Genomic DNA, 25115 nt, shown 5'->3' on the forward strand with positions numbered 1-25115 from the left:
ATCAATCCCTTTGTTCTTTTTCACCTATTCCACCTCCTTCCTCCCATCTGGAAACATACCAGTGTGTTCTCTGTATGTGTGAGTTTGTTTCTGTTTTATTTGTTCATTTACTTTGGGTTTTAGATTCCACATATAAGTGAAATCATGTGGTATTTGCCTTTCTCTGTTTGACTTATTTCACTTAGTATAATATCTTCTAGGTCCATCCATGTTGTTGAAAATGATAAGATTTCATTCTTTTTTTATGGCTGAGTAATATTCCATTGTGTACATATACCAGGTATTTTTTATTCTTTCATGTATGGATGAGTTACTTCCATATGTTTGCTATTGTAAATAATGCTTCAGTGAACATAGGGGTACATATATCTTTTCAAATCACTGTTTAGGTTTCTTGAGAAAAAAATCATAGAAGTGGAATTGCTGGGTCATATAGTAGACCTAACTTTTAAAGCAATCCTCCCTTGAATTTTCTGAAAAGGATTTAGAAAGAATATAATTCCAAAGATGTTTTTTTAAAAAATATTATAAGATTGTCAGTTTTTCTTTTGAAATGAGAAGAATAGAATCAACCTTCTTCTTTGTGCAAGAATAATCCACTTATTTCTCAGTAAAGGAAGCAAAAAATGAGAAAAGAAGCAGTAGTGATACGAACACGAGAAGGGAGCATTTTATAAAGTGAAGTGAAGCAAAGACAATGGCTGATTGCCTGCACCTTAAAGACAAAAGCATTGAAAAGATAATGAATTACTTTCGGTGAAAGCTTTATCTTTTCATTGTACTCCTGTTTTAGTTCATCTTTTCATTCAACAGTGCTGACTCATCAGTTTCAAGAAATGATTAAATTTCATGCTAGATATAGTGTCTTGTTCTTTGTGGGAGCTTAGTAAACATTAATCAAGGGAGCTGACGAGAATTTACAAAGCAGAAAAACAGAATCATCCACGCATTTGTGACATACGATGAAAAATGTTATAGCTTTGGCATTGAAAATATGGGCTAAATGTCACTGTTTTTCTTCTTTTGATGATTCTATTTCAAGTGTTAGTTGACTCCTTTGACAAGTGGACAATTCTATGTATCTTAAATTTTTAATCACTTTATCCTTAAAATTCCATTAAAAAAAACACAGAGAAACTGAAGTGCCAACAGTTGTCTATCTAAATTGTTAATGAAATTTAACATTTTTCTAAATCATAAAAATTATATCAGCAACCCTTCAGTATAAAAGGTACAATTATTGAGGCCAGGGCCGGGTACCTCAGCTGGTTAAAGTGCTGCCCCTATATGCCAACCTTGCACATTTGATTCCCAGTCAGGGCACATACAAGAATGAATCAATGAATGCATAAATAAGTGTAACAACAAATCAGTGTCTCTCTCTTTCTCTCTCCTTTCCTCTCTTTCTAAAAATCAAGAAAAATTTTTTTTATAAGATACAATTATTAGACCTGAAGATTTAATGTGTTCGCAGTTATACATTTTAGTAATTAAATAGATAAATATTTAAGTAACTTACTATGAGCCAAGCTTTCAAAAATATGATTACCAACTGTGTCAACTATGAAAATTATAATTATTATTTATCTGGTGACAGAGATGTGTGCAACTGTGTTAGTGGGGCAAAAGAAAGGGTGAAGGGGGCACAGGTCCCATAAGGAGAAAGGGAGAGGAGAAAATAAAAGCTCAGACATTCTGTGGGTGCTTTCTTATACCTCATTTCACTTAGTCTTTAAACTTTACATCACCCCTCCAGTATAAGAATAATTACCTATCTTCTCTTTATGTTTGTTTTTTTATTCTTAATGGTGAAAATTTCTTGATTTGAAGCTAAGTGATTCTCCTAGCAATGAAATTATGTAACTAACATTTGAAGCTATGTCTGCTTTATTTGTGATTTGTGGGGAGCCCCTGTGGCCCCAGACACAGAGGAGCTGCCTGGGTGAGCTGCAGATGTGCTCCCCTGCTCCCAGGGAGATGTGGGTGAGCTGCTGTGGCCCCAGGCACAGAGGAGCTGCCTGGGTGAACTGGATGTGCTCTCTTGCTCCCTGACCCAGACCTTGAAGCACCAAGGCGATACTAATTTAGCTTGCGGCCATAAATTCTAGAAAGGCTTATTAGGGAGCTGGCCCTGGCCTGAAGGGTTAAGGGACAGTAAAGCCACATACCAAGCCAAGGACTCAATCCTCCCCAAAAAGTTCCCATTAGAAGCCCAGACAAAGATAGTTACCAAGGTCTGAGCTCCTGCAGGAGGCAGGATGTTTACTCCAAAAGAACATTCATAGGGCGTTAAAGGAATTACTTTGTATTGGGCAAGGGGAAGGAATGCGGGGAGGGGTGCTATTCAGCAAAAGCAACAGCACCGGTATAAATTGAGCTTAGAAAATAAACTCGGGGCTGCAGCAGTCACGAGCTGCAGTCCTCCAGATCCCATCTTTTTTGTGTCTGTCTTTTCTCCATCCTCACCCCTTCCTCAGGACCTTTTGACTCTGCCGGCGGGCTCCGGCAGTGATTTTTATAGTTTTAACCACATTGGCCCAGAATCCAGGGGGAACATTTCTGTTATCACATCCCTGCTTAGCACTGTTATATTATTCCTAGTTGGAAAACAGACAAATGGTTCCAGGCATCCACAACTGCAAGTGTGAACTGAGGGCCCACTTTACTCAGGGGCAGCCATTTGAAATCCCACCGTTTAACAATGTTTATTGTAGAAAACATTTGTAATTTCCAGAAACAAACCTTTCAGCTTATGCATTATCACCTGAACTCTTCCTTACTATCTGAGAGATCCCTTAATGTGATCTTATCTTTTGTCCCTTTTGTGAGAGCCAAGATTAAAGCACTATGCTCTTGGAAGCTCTGAATCAGTAATGAACAATCCATAAATTTTCAGTGTTTTACTTCTGCTCATCTCCTAATCTTATCTAAGATTTAACTGTTCCAGGAGGATAATGCTTTGCTTATATCCTTCAGATCTAGAAATAGACAGGATGTCCTCTACTTTTAATAGCTTTCTTTTAAGCATTTACTTTCTTACACCCCTTCTTACTGGGCCCACTTATTTACCTCACTGCAATCATTTTGTTCAATCATCAACACCCTCTTGTCTGTACTTCCACTTTCACTCATTTTGTATGTACTCACCTATCATTAAAATGACTGCAGTGAAAACATTCACAACTCTCCTGCCCACTTAATCTTCCTCATCCTTGAATGCAGAGTCTTTCATCTCTGCACATGCTACTGAATCGCTGGGTGTAGCTGGGTGAATGTATCACGAGCACGGAGGTCAGTTTCACTGTTAACTCACAATTGCAAACACAAATAAACATCACAGGAAGGGATTGTATTTTTCTGTTGGTATCTTTTATTTTATCTTCCAAGTTCTCATCACCTCCCTTCCCTATCACTCTTTACTCTCAAGTAATGATTTTACTCCATATTTCATTGAGAAAGTAGAATCCAACACAGAAAATGAACTATTTTTTTCAACCAATACAAATTTGTGGTTTTCATGTCCTTTTTCTTATTTCCTTACTCTTATCAAAGACCCTTTTATTCCCATGGTTCTCAATATCAGTTGATTTTACTCAAAATTTTAGCTTACTCACCGCATATCACTTTGTTCTAAATTATCAAATTATTCTGCTCCACTGGGTTACTAACATAAACTGATCTAGTGTCTCCTACTAATTAAATTGTAACTCCACTGTCCAAAACCCAAATTCACCCTTGCTGACATGACCCTTCCAATAACAGCTTATTTTCTATCTTTCTTCATAGAAAAATATTCAAAGTATCATCTATAATTTATGTCTGGTTTTCTCACTTTCCATTTACTTTTCAACCAATTTTGGTTAGGTTTCTGTCTTCACAACTACTGAGGCTATACTAACCAAGGTGATACCTACTTACTTTTTAGGATAGCTTTTCTCTTAGACTCCTTAAAATCACACATCCCTGACTTCCCTTTCCTCTCTTCTTTTCCCCTCTCCTTTCCAGGATAGAACTACTTAGAACTTCAAGTGTGGGAATGTCTCAGAGGTCTATCCACCATCCTGAGTGATAGTATCCAACACCGTGGCTATAAAAATATTTATATGTGATAGTTATTCAATTTATGCTTTCAGATGGTTAATCCAATATTTTATTATGCATCTTTAGTTGGATATCTAATAAGCACCTCAAATTTAGCATGTTCGATACACATTCTCATCTGTGGTCCTTCCCAGGAGTCCCCTTCTTAGTAAATAGCATTGCAGAGCACATAACTTAGGAAACAACCTTTATTCTTCTCATTCATGTTTTCCTTATCTGAACCATCATCAAATGCTTTCAGGAATAACTCAGATATTTTCTAAATATACCAACTTTTCATCTTGATTTCTGGTCACCATTCAATCAATTTTTTATACAACATTCAGAAAAACAGATTTTTTTAAAAAAAATTGAATTAAATAATGCCCCTTTCCCACTGTGAAAATTCTTCAATGACTTTGCATTTAAAAAATAAAATAAAATCCAAACTTCTTATTATAGCCTTCAGGCCCACCAGCTGTCCCATTTCTCCAGAGTTAAGACTCTCCTTCATTCAATATCTTATAATCACACAGGCATTCTCTTGCTTCCTCTTTCCTGTCTCAGGAATCTAGCACCATCTTTTCCATTCTTTGCTTGAACTGCTTTTTTTGAGGACTTCACAGTACTTATTCTTTATCTTCTTGTTTCTTAACTCATGTCTCATCTCTACAGAAGCTCTTCATTTTCACACCATGTAGACATCCTCCCCCATTATTCCATTATATAATCTTGTTTATTCATTTTATTTTAAAGTATCATATTATTTTCTTTTCCATTTAAATGTAAATTCAATCAGAAGAGGGTTGTGTCTATTCTGACAAGATAAGATCTAGAGCTTTCTTGCTTAGGACAGTCACTTGCACATAGTAGTCCTCAATAATTATTTGTTAAATTAAAAAATGAGTCAATATATATGTCAGATCCTAGAATTATCAGTAAGAATCATTAGTGGGGAAATATAAGTGCTTGGAAAAAGAGACTGTAATACCCAAAGTTCAAAAGCCCATTACAATTTTTATAAGAATTTCTTCTGTATAAATATGATGATGTAGATGTTGCTATTTCTAGAGTACCAACAGAGATAGTTAATAGCAAAGAATGTAGGCAAGAAGAGTCTTAAAAGTGAGACTCGGAAGTTACAATAGAAAGATAATTTCTTACTTTAGAAATTCTAATATTTTAAAACTCAGGGTTTTTTGTGTTTATTTATTTGTTTATTTTTTACCATTTTGAAAAACTTCTATATTTCTTAAAAGAGTAACTGGAGCCATGGTCTGTGCACTAAGTTTATATTTTGATTGAGTAGGTTCATAACACATGTGATGGGGATGCAAATACTTACATTAATGGACTTGTTTTCTTTTAGGATTAGGTAAATCCATTTCAGAGATGCTACTATGCTTTTAACTCTAATTCTATTAATCTCCTTTTACCCCTTTATAGAATTACTTCTTTATTGGTGCCCAATAATGTTTACATTCTATTTCTATTTTGGAAACAAAATTTTAAAAAGTTACTCTAGAGAATTGCTTGAGGTTTTGCTAAGCTAATGGTCAGGTAAAAACAGCTCCAGAAATGGTTGGGTATATTTCACAATGGTCACCCTCATTACCCAAAAGTATAAGTGCAGACACATTGGTTATTGTAGAATCTAAATTGTTTGTTCAGATGCTCAGTTATAATCCTTGTTTAATTATTTTAAAAAGTAATTGTTGGGAGACAATTCTTCATGGATCTCTCATATTTTTGCATTTGTTAACTAGCAAGGCACTGATGGCCTTTTTTCAAGAATGTCTTTATAACAAACAAGCTTGGAAAATATAATGTCCTCTTTTGAAGAAAGGAGTGATCACACTTCTGTCCACTGTAAAAACTTAAGGGTGCCTATGCTCAGGGTTCTCTTTTGTAATGAAACACATTACTTGTGCAGTTATCATCAGGCCCTCCCTTCACTGCCATGTGAGAATTGAGGCTTGGAAACTGATGCAAAATGATGATATTTGGGTTATTGCTATTGCTTTGGCTCTAGCCTGGGCTTTATATGTCTTCTACCAGCATCTATTTATCTATACCATGATGCCAGGTTAAATTGTTTGTGACTAGGTTAAAATTTCAGGTCATTCATAGTTCTTAAGAGTCATCAGTATTTATCTGGTAGTCTATGGGCAATCAATCTTTTTTCTCTATGTAGTAGTATCTCTTTATCTCCCATTATTAACTATTTGCACAGCATTATGGCATATGGTGTATTGTATAGACCACATCCCGTTAAAATGAAATTCTATAGTACTACATAAATATCTACCATTCTCTATTTTCTTTCTGTCTTTTAAAAATTAACCTTGACTTTTTGTTTATTTACTCTATTCCTGGAAAAACATGAGAATAAACATTTGTGTTTTGATTTAAATTTAGAAAGTATTGTGTTAGAGATGTGTTCCTACAAAAACACTAAAAGATTTTTGGTGTGATAATAAAAAATCAGTTTCTGTTACATAGCAAATTCACTTAAAAACACGCAAGTTGAAATATACCACAAACTAAATTGTTTTTATATTAGGAGTTCTTCATAGCTTTGTAAGGTATAGACGTTTAAATTATTACATTGCCTGCAACACCTCTCACAGATTTGTTTGTTTGTTTATATACTTATTCATTCATTTTGGAGAACTCTAACTAAATGAGATACCCAGATTTGTGCTTTTAGGCCTTCAGATAGAAAAAGAGAGTTATATTTGCCCAGAAATACATACATGTTCTTTTATGTATATCTTCCTAATTGGACTCACTAGATACCTTGATATTCACAATTAATTGAATAAAAATATATTTCAACAAATCATTAAGATTAAACATTTTTTTTTAAAGTGCTGTGAGCATGTACATTTAAACAAAATGTTTTTGTCCTAGAATTTCGGTGCTTTAGAGGAAGATACATTGGAATAACAGGAGTGGCCACCTACAACTTCAAAATATATGATTCTCTTGATAGTTTCTAGGAAACACATACAATAAATTTAGTCATTTAGAGTAAATAGTTAGATCATACAAGTATTAGAGGACCCAAAATTCAAGTCACAGTAACCTTAAGAGAATTAGAAAAACAGGATTTTAATTGAGTAAATCAAAATTTTATCAAGCATATATGAAACTGCCTTAGTCCGTTTGGGCTGCTAAAACTAAATACCACATATTGGGGAACTTTTAAATGACAAAATTTTATTTCTCACAGTTCTAGAGGCTGAGAAGTTCAAGATCAAGTCACCAGCAAAGTGATGGCCCTCTTCTTCTGAATCTCTATAGAATATCTTTGATTAGAAAACTAGTCCCATTCATGAGGCTCCACCCAATCATCTCTCAAAGGCCCTACACCTAATTCCATGATGTTAGACATGAGGATTTCAACATACAAATTTTGGGAGGGACACATTCAGACCAGAGCACAAGCCAACTTTAGAGACTGGAGCTTGTTTGTCATTTATAACATACCAAAATAAAATTGACCTAATGTTTACATTGTGTCAAGCATAGTGAATAATATAATAATCAAAGCAGGAAAGAGATCTGACTTCAGGAGCTTACAGCTCAATAGGCATTGACTAAGCAATTATTTAAATTAATTAGATTCACAATTTTGCTAAATTCTATGAAGAAACTACTCCATAACTATAAAAGAAACATAATGTTCACACACACTGGACACACTGGAGCACAGTATAAGTAAATGTAAGCATCGTAGAGTCTCTCTGAGGTTGGTCGTGGAGAAGGGGCTTATGGATATGTAGAATCCAACATTCATGTTCCTTTGGCTTCCCAAACTGAGAGGCAGTATCGGTTGCTAGTTAGCAAAAGAGATTTCTTAATATCTGCTTATTCCCTTGTTATGTTTCCATGATCACCAAAAAACTTTGATATGTGGTGCTCGATATAACTTGCATTCAGGAAGGGAGCATATGAATCATATTTCACATCATTGTGCATTTTATTAAATATTATTTGAATTATAATTCACTTTACATATTATTAGGTTGCAGGAAAAAAATATTATTTGTTGTTTAATAATAAACACTGCCCGGCCTGATGTGGCTCAGCGGTTGAGAGTCGAACTGGGATCCAGGTGATCGGGGTTCGATTCCCCCGTCAGGGCACATGCCCAAGTTGCGGGCTTGATCAATGACTCTCTCATCATTGATGTTTCTATCTCTCTCTCCCTCTCCTTTCCTTTCTTTGACATCAATAAAGATATATTTAAATAATAATAATAATAATAATAAACACTAACTTCAGAATTTTTGTCATATTTTCACTTTTATTATGAATTAACATATTAGCATTTGTGCTTTTCTCAGTCTTATGAGCTTAATTAATATGGGTCCAGCACAGAAACATGGATACCTTTAAAATGTATTTCCCAAATTAGTCTGTGTATATCTAAGTTTTTACCAGATTTCATACAGTGGTGAATTCATTGAGATAAATGTTGTCTTACAGGGTGCAGGGATCAGGTTTGTTGGCCAGAAGATCTCTTCAGTTTATACACTCTTTTCTTTGTTAAATTAGTACTGTTTATTCCTGCAGAATTGACTTATAAATAATAATGAACCATCTTTATTCATGCCTGTTCAATGATTAGAAGTGCATAGGAATATGACTGAATGAAAGCTATACTGGATGGCATAAGTTCATATAAGTATGTATTTGATGATAGTCACTATTACCTGTTTACTCTCCCCCGTGGAGATAACATACATCTTGTTAAAGCAGGATGAAATGTAAATTGAAAGATAAATAGAAAATAAATTCTAGTTTATTTTTTATGTTTACCTATGACAATTATAAAATTTAGATTGAAAATTAAATTATTTTAGAAAATCATTAATGATAACAGTGAATATAAATTCAAACCGGAAGTGTTGCAATAAAAATTTTTAAGGAAAACATATAGATAAAAGCACTTCTAGGAATTGATCTAAAGCCTTTGCCTACTAACTCTTAGAAAGACATTTAGAATGACTATTCTTGCTGTTATATTAGGGTATGTGTGTGTATCTGTGTTTTCTTACCTACTATAACCTTCACCACATGGACTATTTTTCCACGTTATAAGTAATTTAGCTGCATACTAACATGTTTTGTCTTGCATTATTCATAGCCCTGTACTCTATTGTCCTCTCAAAGTGACATCTCTCAATGACAAAAAATAATCATTGAAAGTGGGGGTCAGCTAAACCACAAATCAGCGTCCAATGAATTTGTTTCATTTATAACTTTTACAATCCCTGAAGATCTTTAGGGCACAGAGGTTTGAGAAGTTTCCTGACATAGTTAAATGTAATTGATATTCTTCCTTTTTAGAATGAATTTTGGTAAGGTTATTAACTGGGAAATTTAATCATAATTATTTAGCATTAATATTAATTCTACATATAATAGGTAATAAATTATAAGATTCAGTATCATTTGCTTTTTAATAATAAATATTTTTAATATTCTAAAAATATCTTAAATATTTCAAGACACTCTTAAATGTTAATTTATGTTATACATGTTAGATATACATAGAAAAATGCTCTATGAGAAACAGCTTAAATATAGAAATATAAATTTCCATAATCTTTATGAAAAGTATTTTCCTTTAAATTGTCACATTTAAAAAAACAAGATTAAAATTTCCAAAATTAATTATTTTCCTCATATTAATTTTTTGGATTATGTTGCTATATAGACAGATTAGTGATAATCATAGTGAATAAAAACTAAGGTCATTTCCTCAAAATTTTAATTATGGCCTGTCCTTATTTTTTCCTGAGTTCATGATTTTTTAATTTATATTTTAGGTCCTTTTATAACATAATCTCTTGGATAGATCGCTTGTATTATAATTTGAATAAACACAGTTTCTCTTTGTTAAATAAATTTGCACTGCACTTGAAACTGTAAAAATTATCTCTGACATGAAACTGTTGTTGAAGCATGCATGATTAAAACTTTCATAGAGGGAAAACAAATGACAAATAGATTTTTTTCACTGAGTGACTACTAACCTAAACAAAGGTAAAACATACACTTACTTTGGTGTGGTTTTTGTGGTCATGGTATTTTGGTTACAAATGACAATACAACTCAATTTACTGGCAGTACAAAAAGAGCTTATTGATTCAAAAGACAGCACTGTCTTCAGGCATGGCTGGATTCAGGAATTCAAAGAGTCATGGGGAATCTTTATCTCTCCCTTTCTCAGTTCTGTTTGACTTCATTCTCAGATAGATGCTGTTCAAAAGTAAAGTAACAAGTAGCCTCAGGCAACTGCCAATTAATATGTTCCTTGGAGATTGGCATACTAGAGAGAAAAGTTACAAAATGTGTTTTTCCAGATATCTCTAATGAATGGCCCAACATGGGCCATACGATGCTATATGACAAGCTACTTGTCAGTGAAATGAGAATTCTGATTAGTCATGATAGCATTGTAATAATCTGGTTATTCTTTAGTAGGAAAGGAGCAAACGGAAGACTAGATAACATAGGCATGCCATTTATACAACTTTGCTAATTTAACACTTTCTAAGTCTGTTCCCCACTGATTGATTGGGGAATGGACTGGACAAAGGCAGTTTAGACTCATGTCCAGTAAGGTCTGGGTGATGTTCCAAGATGCTTATCTGTCAATCACACCTGGAAACAGACTATTGGCCAGAATAGGCATGGCCACTGCAAGGGCATGAAACCTTAATATTTAAACTTCTAGACAAAGGAGTACGCTCTCTTGGCTCTTGGCTCTTGGGACTCTTGTTGCAGGGGTGCACTTCCCTGCATTCCCCCATGGCCATGTGGACTCCACACCATGGACTAGATGAGTTTAATTAACTGATGCTGAATTGGACCCAACTGCAACATGGAATGGACACTTTGGACACTGGCCCTCCTTTTGGCTTTGCTAAACCCACAGCTGCCCCCTTTTCAGGACTGGATTAAGGGGAATGGTACTTTGGAACTGGAGGAATATAACTCCATGCAAATAAAGCCTTTTACCACATCTCATCTTCTCATGCAAATCTTAGAAAATTCTTTTTCTGAAGATATCTCAAGAGCCACCCCATGCCCATTAGTGTTGGGGAAATCTGGCCCACTAATCTCTCTGGTAACAGTCAGACATGTGTACAAGCCTACTACTGGGGCTCAGAAGGTATGTTCAACCACCCCCAACCAGTCACTGATCAAGATAACAGGAAAATAGGTCTTTAAAAATAGGAATCCTGAGCAGACTAGAAATGAATGTTTCATTTTCCTCCTGAGCCAGAATCTACACATTAATCATTTTGAGAAAATTCAGATAATGCAATTTTACAATTTTGTGTTAAAATATGTAGTGGTGGGGAAACTTTGGAAGTTTCTTCTGCATTTAGTCATTACCAGTAAGGCAAAACACATTTCTCAAAATATTTAATCTAGCTTAATAAATGAAATACATGCAAAGTATTCTGGATGCTCAGTAGCATTGCATCCCAAGTAGACCGGAGTATTTTTATCTATGAACTGGGGAATAATTCTAAATTGGTGTTAAAATAATCAACTCAGGATTATTTAGAGGAACAAAACTGAGTTTGTGGCAGTTCCAATTTCTTTGTTTCTTTTCCTTTAGTTTCCTATTGTCCTCCACTAGATTCTACATTCCTAATAATTTTGCTGTATAACAAGAGATATTTGAGAAAGTAGCTGAGAATATGAACTTTAAGATCCCGATGAATGGGGCTTTATGAGTGCAAGTCTGGCCTTTTTTACTCTTTGTGTTTCCTTGGGTAAATGTCTCAACTTCTCTGAGCAGCAGTTTAAAGCAGATAGATTTAGAACCCATGGCCAGTCCTTCTAACCACATTCTTGCCAGTGGTATCATTTCCTTTGCTCTAATGTCCCATCCAAAATCAATCCAACCCTCTGTCTTCTGAATCTGCATGTATGAACAATTACAAATAAAATTACCTAACCAAGCAGGCAGGTAGTACTCTGTATGTGTAGACTTCCATCTCTACAAGGTCTTCAAAACTTTCTGGAAATTCTCTATTTTTTTCCAAGGTTTCTTTCTAATCCATTTTTTAATTATGTCAAACCTCTTTTTTTCCCCTCAAACCTCCCAAATGGCCACTGTCATTCTTTTTTCCACCTTCTACCAATGTCTCCTAGCCTCCTAAACCCTAGGCTTTTCCACTGCCTCATCCTCTGGTTCTGTTCTTCCTGCCCAGGCTCAACTCTCTTCCTCAGCTTCTGATTTCATCTTCTTCATCTCAAGACTATTCCAACCATTGATTTCCCTTCTTCGACATTTTACATTTTTCCCCCTATATTATTTTCTTATTGTTGCTGTAACAAACTACCACAAATTTATTGGTTTAGAAGAAGACAAATTTATTATCTTACAGTCGTGGAGGTCAAATGTCTAAAAATTGGCCTTAGAGGGCTAAAATTAAGGTGTCGGGAAGGCTCTATTTCTCATAGACTTTAAAGGGGAATTCGTTTCCTTGCGTTTTCCAAGTTCTTAAGGCAGCCTGGATTTCTTCACTTGTGGTCCCCAGTTAGCAATTATATGATTCCAATCTCTGCTTCTACTGTCACATCTTGTCTAACTCTTATTATATTGAGCCCACCCAAATAATCTAAGAATATTTTCCAACTCAAGATACTAAACATAACTTATCTGAAAAGTCACTTTGCTCTATAAGTTGACATATTCACAGGTTTCAGGATGAGAATATAAACATCTTTGATGAACCATTATTCTGTCCATCACATTTTCCTATCACCATCGTCCAAGTTTATTCATTTTCTGTTTTTTCCCTAACCCACTTTATGAACACCTCATTCATTTCTGACCTTTACAGAGCCACACTTCTTGAATTGTCTACACATTTTTTTTCCTTCATCAACCTACATAAACGTATGCACATAAACATTCTATGGGAACCAATTTCATCAAGGTCACTGTGAATTTTTTATCACAAAATTATTTTTAGTTCTTATTATACTTGACCTTTGAACAACATTTACACCATTGACAACACATTGCTTCTTGAAAAACATATCCATGAGCTTCTCTGATACCTAATTTTCCGGTTTCCCACCTATGTCTCTTAACTGTTTGCTAGTTTACTTTCAGAATTTTTTCCTGCCTATTATTTTCATGTTGAGTTTTCTCCCGGGCCTGTTCCCAGCTTTATTCCCTACTTGCTGTACATAATCTCTCTAAGTTGTTTCAAAAACTCCATCGCTTCAAATTCTTTTAGGAATTCCAATGATTTCTAGTTTCTGTAGATCTTATTTATTTACTTCATAGCATCTATACAACTGATTGCTGTAATTTTCAGTTACACGGCAGTAGCACTTTAGGCCCTAATCCTTTTCCATTTCTTATATTCCGTATATTTAATATGTCTGGAAATTCATTCTTGAAAATGCCTCTGTATTTTTGCCATCAATCTGTCATAATTTCTGTATTATTTCTTCTAAATCCTGCAACCTGAAATTTTCTAATTCACTTCATATTTATGGCCACTACCATAGTTCATATCAAGATTATCTATCATCTAAATTATTTTTATAGCCCTCAGGGTAAGTTTCTCTGCTTCAAATATAGCTTCCCTTCCAGCTTCACTCTATGATGGAGGGTGAGGCATATTTCTAAAACTCAAATGATCTTTAATCATTGTCATACTTAAGGCTTTTCATATTTTTTTCTATTTTTAGATGAAACCAGCTTCCTGGGTGTGTGAAGTGAGCAATTCCACAGGGTCCCACTCTTAGAATGGCCCCATACTTGGTTTAATGCTCTGCTCTACCATCTTGCAGTTCTTAAAATTTTTTAACAAGATGCCCCATTTTCTCATTTTGTACTGGCCCCCACAAATTATGGAACCAGTCCTGCCCTTTGATAAAAATTTTATATCTTAATATATAGCTTATAAGACTTTTATGACTAGGTCCTTTCCTCTTTCCCTTTAGCCTCTCATATTCTCTTTTGTCTGAAACCACACAAACATACACACATAGGAACAGAGTTGTACACTTACACATACGCTACTCAAACATTTGCACTCTGTCTCCAACCCTTTATTAAACTACTATTCAGTGTATACTGATCTCTGTTTCAACACTACTTTTTCTGAGAAGCTTTGCCACACACAGTTGCACAGCTTGTCCCAATCACAGGTAATGACTACTTGTCTCATATGGCACTTATTTGCTTTGCTGCATCTTAGAGGATGCTAAGGTCCATGTCTAGGTTTACTACTTTATCCATAGTGTAGTATATAGTTTGCATTGAATTATGATTATTTAAATGTACATAGTACTTAATTGTGAATAGTTAACAAACAATAATTTTCTTTATTTTCATTTTTCCAATAGAAATGAAAATATAAATGTTAAAATTCTCTACTTAATATGGAAGTGTGCCAAGAAATAAACATAATTATTATTTTTCTATTGATCAAAACTGCACATCTAGCAAAATTCAGTATCATCTTGGGTTTACTTTTGCAAGTATTGCAAGAAAAGGAAATATTTTTCAAATCAGAGTGCAAGTCTTTAATATTATAATATTCATCATTGATTAGGTTTTTTAAATTTTATGGGGTGATATTTTATAGTTATTCAAATATTATTATTATTATTCTGAGAAAGCAAGTCTAGTGCTAGCTAAACCCTATGATGAAGATCAAAAGAAGTAAAAAAAAAAATTGAAGGTAAATTTTCCTGTCTTACTGTGACTGTCAAAACAACTCTTATTTGCTCCATGTAAATAAAAGACAGTGGGAGAAATGCTATTAGCATAAAAGCCTAGAGGAAAGATTTTCTAAAGTGGTTATTATTATTATTATTATTATTGAAACAGAAACATGGTACAGAAAGGCATTGAAAAGTGAGCTTATGCAAATGTCTAAAGTGGATCAGGGTGGGAAATACTTCTCTACAATATAATTTTGTCCTAATACTTGTCTTCATCAGGCTCTTCAGAGGCATTGGGCAGTAAGCTGGACCTGAATCGGCTACAGAATAGCCACAGATCAGTGTAATGGAGTAAAATGCTTCCTCTCTGATGACCTTTAGGCTAAAGCCCCTGCTTTGATGTGCTGATTAACTAGAGAAATTCTGCTTGAGGCTTTAGCAACCCCTGTGTCAGGAAGAGATGAAGAAATGTGCACAACTTATTGGAGTCTCCAGAGTGAATTCAAATCAGTGGCGGTCAACAGACCGACCAGTAACAAAGGAATTTATAAGTTCCCAGTTTTTCCTTGGAGTCCTTTTCGGGCTTGGCAGTCTACAGTCCCCACGCACCTCTTGTCTCACCCATCCTCTCCTCCCTTGATATAAAAGAAACCTGAATTTTGAGCTCTCTTAGGATGGATTTAATAATTAGTTCTCCCTTCTTCTTGATCTAAGCCTTCTTGATCAGTAAACTTTTCCTTGCTCCAAATTCTAGTCTATTAAATATTGGCCTTTCTTTTGAAGCATCTGGCACAAGAATCTTGTACCTGTGATATCAGGACTTATATCATCATGCACTGAATGATGATCATCATTCTCATGAAGCAATGTTTACTAAGAATCCACTAGGCTCAAGGTACTAATGGGATTGCAATAGGTAAGAATCAATATAGTAATCTTAATTGATGTTCAATTTTAAAATTTTATTTTAAATTGTATTAAAGAAGAGCCTAAGACTCTCTTCCTTGTTATAGAAATGAAAACATAATTTTGCTTTCTTAAGAATTCTCATTTATTATTTCTGCAAAGTGGTTGTGCCATGTGCCTACATATCTCCATTAACCTAAGAGCATTCCTCATATATTTAAAGAAGTGAGCAGGAAACTTAAGTTAGAGAACAATTTACAGACACTGTAAGCTTTAGTGAAACTAATGCAAAATAATGAAACATAAAACCAAATGCAAAATAATGCAGTTAGAAGTGCAAAAAAAATCATGTGATCACATAACTAACCCCCAGGAAGAAAGGATCAGATGCTGGGCACAGCTATGGCACCAGCACAAAAGAAGATGATCTCTCTACCACTATTACATAATCTTATTTGGTTACAGCTTGGGGGGTGGGGAGCACTGGAGTCAGATCCAGATAGTGTTCATTAGAGAAGTGGTGACAAGTGATAACAGAAACTCATTTTTTCCTTCCAAGAACTATCTGCTAAAACAGAGCTGCCAATCAGGTTTTGGGAATCTTTGCCCATGAGTAGATGCCACTATTCTCCTGATGCATAATCAAGTCTGTCATTAACACTTCCACAGTCTTCTATATGTGGGCAGAGACAAGAGTGTTTCCCTATTAGGGGACAACCTAAGTATTTTGCTATGTCAGTCGAATAAAATGAAAATTATTTATGTTATCTTATTTATGCCTTATATGATTCAGTGTGAAATTTAGGTTCTTCCTCAATGTTATGACAAGCTTTTCAATTTTTCTGAATATATCTGTGCCTTAGAAAATGGAAGGATTATTAGCCAGGCAATAGACCTTGCCTTAACCTGTGCTCACTTTCACCATTTATTTTATTTATTTATTTTTTTAAATTTATGTTTATTGTTAAAAGTATTACAAATATCCCCCTTTTTTCCCCATTGATACCTTCCACCCTGCATCCAGCCCACACCTAGGCCTTCCCCATACCAATGTCTGTATCCATGGGTAATGCTTGTAAATGTATAAGTTCTTTGATTAATCTCTCCCCACCCACTCCCCCACCCCCGCCTTCCCTTTGAGATCCCTCAGTCTGTTCCATGCTTCTGTGTCTCTGGATCTATTTTGTTCATCAGTTTATTTTGTTTATTACATTCCACATATGAGTGAGATCATTTGGTACTTGTCTTTCTCTGCCTGGTGTATTTTGCTTAGCATAATACTTTCTAGTTCCCTCCATGCTGTCCCAAAGGCTAAAAGGTCCTTTTTTTATTGCAGTTGCATAGTATTCCATGGTGTAAATGTATCACAGCTATTTTTATCCACTCATCTACTGATGGGCACTTGGGCTGTTTCCAGACCTTAGCTATTGTAAATTGAGCTACTATGAACATGGGGGTGCATAAGTTCTTTCTGATTGGTGTTTCAGGTTTCTTAGGATATATTCCTAGAAGTTGGATTACTGAGTCAAATGGCAGTTCAATTTTTAATTTTTTCAGGGAACTCCATACTGCTTTCCATAGTGACTGCACAAGTCTCCATTCCCACCTCTATTTAGCCTCCATGTGTTTGAATGTTTTTTAGTGTTTTTATTGTAGTTGATTTCTAATTTTTCATGCCTTTGTGGTCCAAGAAAATACGTGAAATGATTTCAATCTTCTTGAACTTGTAGAGACCCCTTTTGTGTCCTAACATGTGGTCTATCTTTGAGAATGTCTCGTGTGCACTTGACAAGAATGTATATTCTGCAGCTTTGGGGTGGAATGTTCTATAAATGTCAATTAAATCCATCTGACCTAGTGTGTCATTTAGGGTCACTGTTTCTTTGTTGACTTTTTGTCTGGAAGACCTATCCAGTGAAGTCAGCAGGGTGTTAAATTCTTCTAGTATGACTGTATTGCTGTCAATCTTTCCCTTAAAGTCCTCTAGAAGTTTTTTAAATAAATTTAGATGCTCCTGTATTGGGTGCATATTTGTTTATCAGTGTTATATCCTCTTGTTGGATCTATCCCTTTCGAATTATGTAATGACCTTTTTTGTCTCTCCTTATGGTCTTCATTTTGAAGTCTATTTTGTCCCATATGAGTATTGCTATCACAGCTTTTTTTTTTCTTTTCATTTCTATTTGCATAGAAAATCTCTTTCCATCCTTCACTCTCATCCTGTGTGAGTCTTTTTTTCTGAGGTTGGTCTCTTGTAGACAAAATATTTTTGGGTCTTGTTTTCTTATCCATTCAGCTACCCTATGTCTTATACGGGGACATTTAATCTATTTACATTTAAGTTTATTATCGATAAATTCTTATCTATTACCATTTTAATTCTTTATACCTATGTTTCTCTCTCTCTCTCTCCCTGTTTCTTTTTTTGTAATTACAGCAGTTCCTCTAACATTTCCTGCAATGTTGGTTTTGTGGTGATAAACGCCTTTAGTTTTTTGTGTCTCGGAAGCTGTTTATTTCACCGTGTATCTTGAAGATCAAGTAGACTCAGAGCTCTCTGAGGTTTGCCTCTGCCTGCAGACTGATTAATCTGATTCTCCTAATGAGCTTAAGCCTGTAGAATCTCCACAAGGTGGGGTGGTTGACTGTTATCAGTCTCTTAATGAGCCTCAGGCTGTAGAAACTCCTCTGGGTAGAGCAAGAGGTTTTCCAGCAGAGTGGGGCAATTGCTTCCCTCCCAAGGCAAAAGCAGCAAAATGTCTGCTTGAGAAAGATGTCCTCTGAAGTATGGGGGAATGACTTGGCACAGGAATCCAGGCAAGTGCCTTCTGGTCTCTATCTCTAGAGCCCACAACTCTAGATTCTCCTCACACAGCTCTAGTTCACTCTGACTTCCTTCTGCTGGAGCCCAAGGTGAGTGGCTACACTCGAAACTTTGTGCTTTTACTCTTTAAGAGGGTGCCTGCATTTCCAGCTATCTCTCCCTGGCAGATAGAAACCCAGCTGCTTTTCACAGTGAGATCTTATGTGGGCATTTTTCTCAGTTCTGGTGCTCTTAGCTGGGAAGCACAGCCTGGGGTTGAAGCCCCAGAGTCCTCAGTGGGAACCCCCCACAGCTGAGATATCCCTCTGGACCTTCAACTGCTGCCTTTGGGGACCCAACCAGCCCTCTCGTGCCTCCATACTTCCTACCAGTCTCCATGGGGTCTCCCCTTCACATCCTTGGTTATGAGGGTGCTTTCCAGCTCATCTTCAGTTGCAGTTGATTATTCAGGATGTTTTTTCTATATTTTAGTTGTAATTCCAGTTTGGTCCCTGAAGAGTGTCAGTGTAGCTTCCACTTAGTCCACTGCCATCTTTAATCTCTCCACACTTATTTTCAATGTGGTGTGACCCTTGACTAAAAAAGCTCACTGTTGAATGTTTTTTTCTCAAAGTTAAAAAAAAAATTTTAAAAATTACCTCAAAAGGCTATATATTCTTCAAGGATGCTGTGATTTTCAAATTAGAGACTGAATTGTTAATTAACTAATAGTTGGTGGGTTGATTTCCTGTTCTCCTCAAGAGCAAGGTTAGTGTGCTTTGCTAATTAGTAATAAATAACTTAGAAGTTTTTAGACATAGAATAGGCACTCAAAATGTACAGAATTTAAAAGCTATATAAGCAGGGAATATTGTGTTCAATATAACAGCTTTTATTCCCTTGACCACAGCAATGGTCAAAAGTGCTGGTCCTGTCCTTCTGTTGGGTACACTGTAGGATTGCACTCATACTCCCATTTGAGTTATGTATGTTCAAGTGATTTGCTTGAGTTTATGAAATGTGGGCAAAGGTGATGTATCACCTTTTAACTGAAAACCTGCAGCACCAGTGTATGGTAGGCTGCATTTCCTTCCCTATTCATTAACTGCCATGATAGTCCTGAAAGGATGAGATAAGACCTCTGCCAGCCTTGAGGGCCTGCAAATAACAGAACCTCCTTCCTGTCAACACACATCAAACATATGGTATAGGGGAAAAATAAATATTTTGTGTCATTAGTTATGAGATTTGGGGGTTATTTGTACCATCAATGTAATGTAGCGATTCCAAACTACATGAAGTGAGATTAAAACTCAATCTCAAAGAATGAATAAGAGATAATTAGAAGACTGAATAGTTAATTGATGGTTGGAGGGTTGATTTCCTGCTCTTAAAAGAACAGAAAAGGGAGAAATGTTCTAAACAAAATGAGGTATCTTAAACAAAGAGAGAGAGATTTCGAAGGCCATCATTGGGGGGAGAAAACACAAGTTTAGTGACTCAGGTTTGATAAAACCAGCAGAAAGTCTCTTATCAGAGAGTAGGCTTTTATACATATATTGAAGACAATGAATAGAAATGGTGACGTTTTTGAGGGAATGAGAGTTGATGGAAATGTCAATCATCTATTGGAAGGAATCAGATTCTCCTTTTCCTAGAGAAGATATGTTTCCTGGAAATCTCTGTGCTAACCTCCCTATTCTTTTCCATAGACCCTGGCAATTATAATCACTGAGAACTCCTCAGACCCAGCTTTCAACCTGTTAGAAAATCTGCACTATTCTTTTGGTGCCTTTTATAGCCTATATGCATTTTTAAAAGTGGGCAAGAATATCAAGCCAGATAAAATTTACAGGTGTTCATTGAAATTAATAATCTGGGGCCAATTGAAAAACAGTGCAAATAAGATTGAAACTTAATGGAATGGAAGTTATATTATTCTATTTAATTTTAATTTTAGTGTTTTTAAAATATTATATTTGAATAGCAAATATTGCTGAAGGGAGTTGTTTTATTTTTTCAAAGTAAAGTTTTATTTGAAATGTAAAAGACATGGTCTTAATGAATAAAGCAAAAGGATACAGTGCTCTCTCCCCACTAGTCAGCCAGCCTATCTGAGCACAGGGTAATGTGCAGTACATAAGTGCTGGTAGAATTTCACAGTAGTTTAATGTTAGATTAGGTAGAGTCTCAGTGAGTGACCTGTTCTGGGTTTACACCCTTACTGAGCATGAACAAGGGGTCCAGTTCCTTGGCTATAGCCAGAGCATTTAGGCCCAAAGTTCTTTGTATAGAATCCTTTAAAATAGATCTCACCTTCTTCCTCAGAGTTGTTTATTTAAGACTGTTCCCTTACTGGGAACATCTGAAATAGTTTTTGAGCCAGGGTTTTCCTGATCTAATGATTGTCCAGACAGCATACACGGAATCCCCAAGCCTGAAACACTTTTCAGCAGTTACCTATTGCTGAGCAAATTTAGAAATGTTTGGATTGGTTGTAAGATTGAACAATCTCTGGCTTGATGCCCAGCCTCTCACCACAGGTAACCATAGCCTTTTGGCCCACATGCCTTTCCATACCAGGATTTGCAGTAGATATCTTCATTTATGAATTTCCACTGTTGTGCTGTATGAATTTTCCTTATAAACTATGCACAGAAAGCTGCAACAGTGGAAGCTTCTCCCACCACACTGCACTTTTTCTACCTGGTACCAGGTGCTCTCAGGCCCCTTTACTATTTCTACTTCCCCAGATGTGCAAAGCACAGTGGGCGGAGCTAAGGGTGGAAGGAATGCCTGGTGACTCAGTGAGTCCAGGGAAGTTTTCAAGTTTGGATATATGGACCCATATTTTATGTAATGAAACTTTTAGAATTGCTATCAAAGCATTCTCCTACAGAAGCTTTATATTTTTATTTATTCTAATCAGTTTTAGCTCAATAGTGATTAATTTATACATTGAGTGTCCCAAAAAATGTATGCACACACTTTGAATAAGTATAAAGGCAGTGTTTATCAAAATACATTTCATTTTCAAAGTTGAGCAATCGACTGTTAAAGTGTGTGTATGTTTTTGGAGGCATTGTATTTAATTGCTGAATATTGGTCAGTAAAAAAGCACTGACTATTTTCAGTTTCACTAATGCTGTTTGAAACTATTCTTATTCCTTAAGGGCCATTATTTATGTCTTAATACTATGCATGTTCCAATATTTTTCTTTAGATTCTTAAAAAATAATAACTTTATTGGGAGAACGTTCAAATAACATGTGCAAACTAATTCAGTAACCAATCTTCAAAATAGCAGTCACATTTCATTGACTTTTTCTATAGTTAGTATGGAAATAAATAATCAGGTTTGTGGAGTATAAATCTAAACTTGTCAGGCTTTGCTAGTTAGAAACTACTCTTTGGTATTTCTATTAGTCATGAAAGATATGCAGAATTTCTTCCATGACACTTTTAAATAGCTGAACATTTCTATATATGCATATTCCCTGGGGATATTTGAAATAGAAATTCCCCCAAAAATTAAGTGCCAGATTGTCCAAAAGCATAAACACAAGGGGATTTTTTTTTTACCTTTAGCTATGTTAATGCAAATCTGGTCACAGTAATGAATATGTTATTTTTATTATTCTGGATCTGAGATTGCTACATCAGATATAGGATTTTAACCTACTTATCCTGTAGATATAACACATTACATATGTACCAGAGAGCATATAATTTTTTGATATTTTTTCTGATATTACAAAATATAGCCAGTGGCTCATTTTTTTTAGTTAAATCTAAGAACTCTCTTTAACTCGAAAATGATTGTTCCACCAACAAGCTATCATTCCAATATAAACCAGAAGCTATAGACCCTGTCCTACACCCTCTCTAGGGTTATCAGATCAAACAAGAAGTCTGAATTGATCAGTGAGCTTAGTGAACTACTGGCTAATTCCATTAAGCAACCCTATGTCCCATAAAATTTATGAGTTTTTTCTCACTTTTGATCAAATTGAAGAGTCATGTTATTATTTTATAGGCAAAGTTCAAATTTACCAGACTTGGACCCTTTTTATTTATTTATTTTTAAAATTTATCTTTATTATTGAAAGTATTACAGATGTCCCCCACTTTTCCCCCCATTAATCCTTTCCACTCTGCATCCGCCCCACCCCTAGACCTCCCCCATACTATTGTTTATGTCCATGGGTTATGCATTTATGCATATAAGTTCTTTGATTAATCTTTCCCACCCACTTCTCCACCCCCACCTTCTCTCTGAGATTTACCCAGGACCCTTTTTAGATGGTCATATTTCCCATATGTATGTATTTGGATATGTAGAATAGTGTGTGTTTGTGTGTGTATGTGTGTGTGTGTGTGGAAGGTGACAGGAGTTTGTAGACCTTAGATATTTATTACATTATTGCATTATTATATTTGCTTAACTTATCTACTCAAAATGTAGAAGCTATGGATAACAACTAAATATAATGTCAGACCAGAAATGTAATGTAAAATGAAAATACACCAAGAGAATTTGAAATTGGCTTCATTAATGCTTTAGTTTATATTCATAATGCTGATGTATATACCAAAAGTATTATTTTTTCTTGTCATATATTTTCATTGTTTTCATGAACTCTCAGCGTAATTGTAGATGGGGTCTGCTGAGATGATGAGATATCCTGTATATACACACTGGGCAATCTATAAATGAAATGTATTTAACTTGTCTAGGAGTTGATATTGCAGGAAAGATATTATGAATCATAATAATCAAAGTGCTGGGTCCTGGTACATAAAAATAGCTAACATTTACTAAGTAGTTACATAGGCTGGGCACAGTCTAAATGTTATATGTAAATTATTCCATTTAATCCTCTCAACAGCCCTTTGAGATATGCACTGTTACTATTATTTGCACATGAGGAAAGTAAGTCTTAGAGAGCTTAGTCATTACTTTTAACTGCATAACTTGTGTTCTTTTTGAGAAAATAATTGAGTTATCAGTTTTATTGAGAAAGCACTGACATACATCACTGTATAAGTTTAAGGTATACAACTTGATAGTTTCATTTACATATATTGTGAAATGATTACCACACCAGGTTTAGTTAACATCCATCATCTCTTATAGATACAATAAAGAGAAAAGAAAAAAAAAAACCTTCTCATGCATAACTTGTGATCATAAGTTATATGCTGTAACAATGTGGACTTTTCCTCATTGTGAGCGTTTCTTGAATTGCAAGGCTATATTTATGTAAATCACCAAAGTAAAACTAAAACCAAACTTTTATTTTCTCTTTAACACTAACCACACATATAGTTGAAGACTGGACTTCCCTCCCATTGTTGCTACTGGAGCATCTTTGGTTGTAAAACTCGTAGAATGAATATGATGTCTTGACCAGCAGGTAAAAGAGGAATGCTGTGGAGAGATATGGAAAAAGGACCAATGCATTTCTTAGGTTTATCATATTACAGCACTGGAAACATCAGATAATAGAGTGTTTAAAGAATCAGAGCTAATAGGTCAGTTCATTTGTTTACACAAGGTGCTCTTATTCTTTTTGGATATAAATTAGCCCAATCATACTAAGTATCATGCACTGTGTGTAGAGTTGGGTAATGATCTCCATCAAATGAGTGCAGAGGGACACTTCACGCTTAGTGCCTTCTGTTCCAGCTGTTTCTACTTATCTTAATTTTCGTAATTGGGTTACAATTAGGCTGTGAATGAGACTTTAACATGGAAATTGGAGTTTTCAACAAAAGGGTTTACTTATTTTATTGTTTTGTGGTTCTTAACTTCCAGAGGTCTGCTTCTTGCTACATGTTAATTAAAAAAATATTACAAAGTGTTTAAGATAAGCTTATGGCATTCAAAGAATAACCTATTTACATCTCCACAGGTCTAACAATGTGGCTGCAAAAAGAACACTGCTTGGGAAAATTCTTCCATTTGTTTAGGGCATGAGATAATTCTTATTCTAAAATTATTATAATATCTCATATTTGTTTCTTACATTATCTCCAGGCCTGAGCTCACTTACTAATATTGTTACTGTAGACAGTCAGTCAGAGAGGCAAGCCACCTGGGGGCTGAGCAGAGGTGCAGGCCTGCTTGGATCCAAGGGTGCCATGAGAACTCCAATCAGTTCTCCCAGAGGTTTGTGGGGGCCAGGTTCAATGTCCAGAGGTGGTCTGAGGGCTACAGCATCTCCAGGCTTCCTGATGGTAGGTCCTACAGTCCCATCCCCCTACTGTACCTGATACCGTAGACAGGGAGCACCAGGGAGCCTCCCCAGTTGGCCAAGGTGGCACAGGGGGAAGTTCTTACACTGAGTGTGCCAAAAGCTAGAAAGATGAATGAATAAAGTCTGAGAATGCCATAAGCTAGCAAGATCATTACTTATAAAAAAAGCCCATCCCTCACTATCCATATAAGAACCTTGAGCAGGGCTTGAGCAGGAGGGGGAATTGGCCTTTGAGATGAGAGTCAACTATTCTCCCAGATCGCATCATCTGAATGAAAACCTCTTTTCTTTTGCACCAGCACCTATCTCCCAAGTTTGGTTTCTGTTGCTACAAGCAGCGAAAC

This window comes from Miniopterus schreibersii (assembly GCF_964146895.1).
Source record: "Miniopterus schreibersii genome assembly, chromosome: 1".
Taxonomy (NCBI): domain Eukaryota; kingdom Metazoa; phylum Chordata; class Mammalia; order Chiroptera; family Miniopteridae; genus Miniopterus; species Miniopterus schreibersii.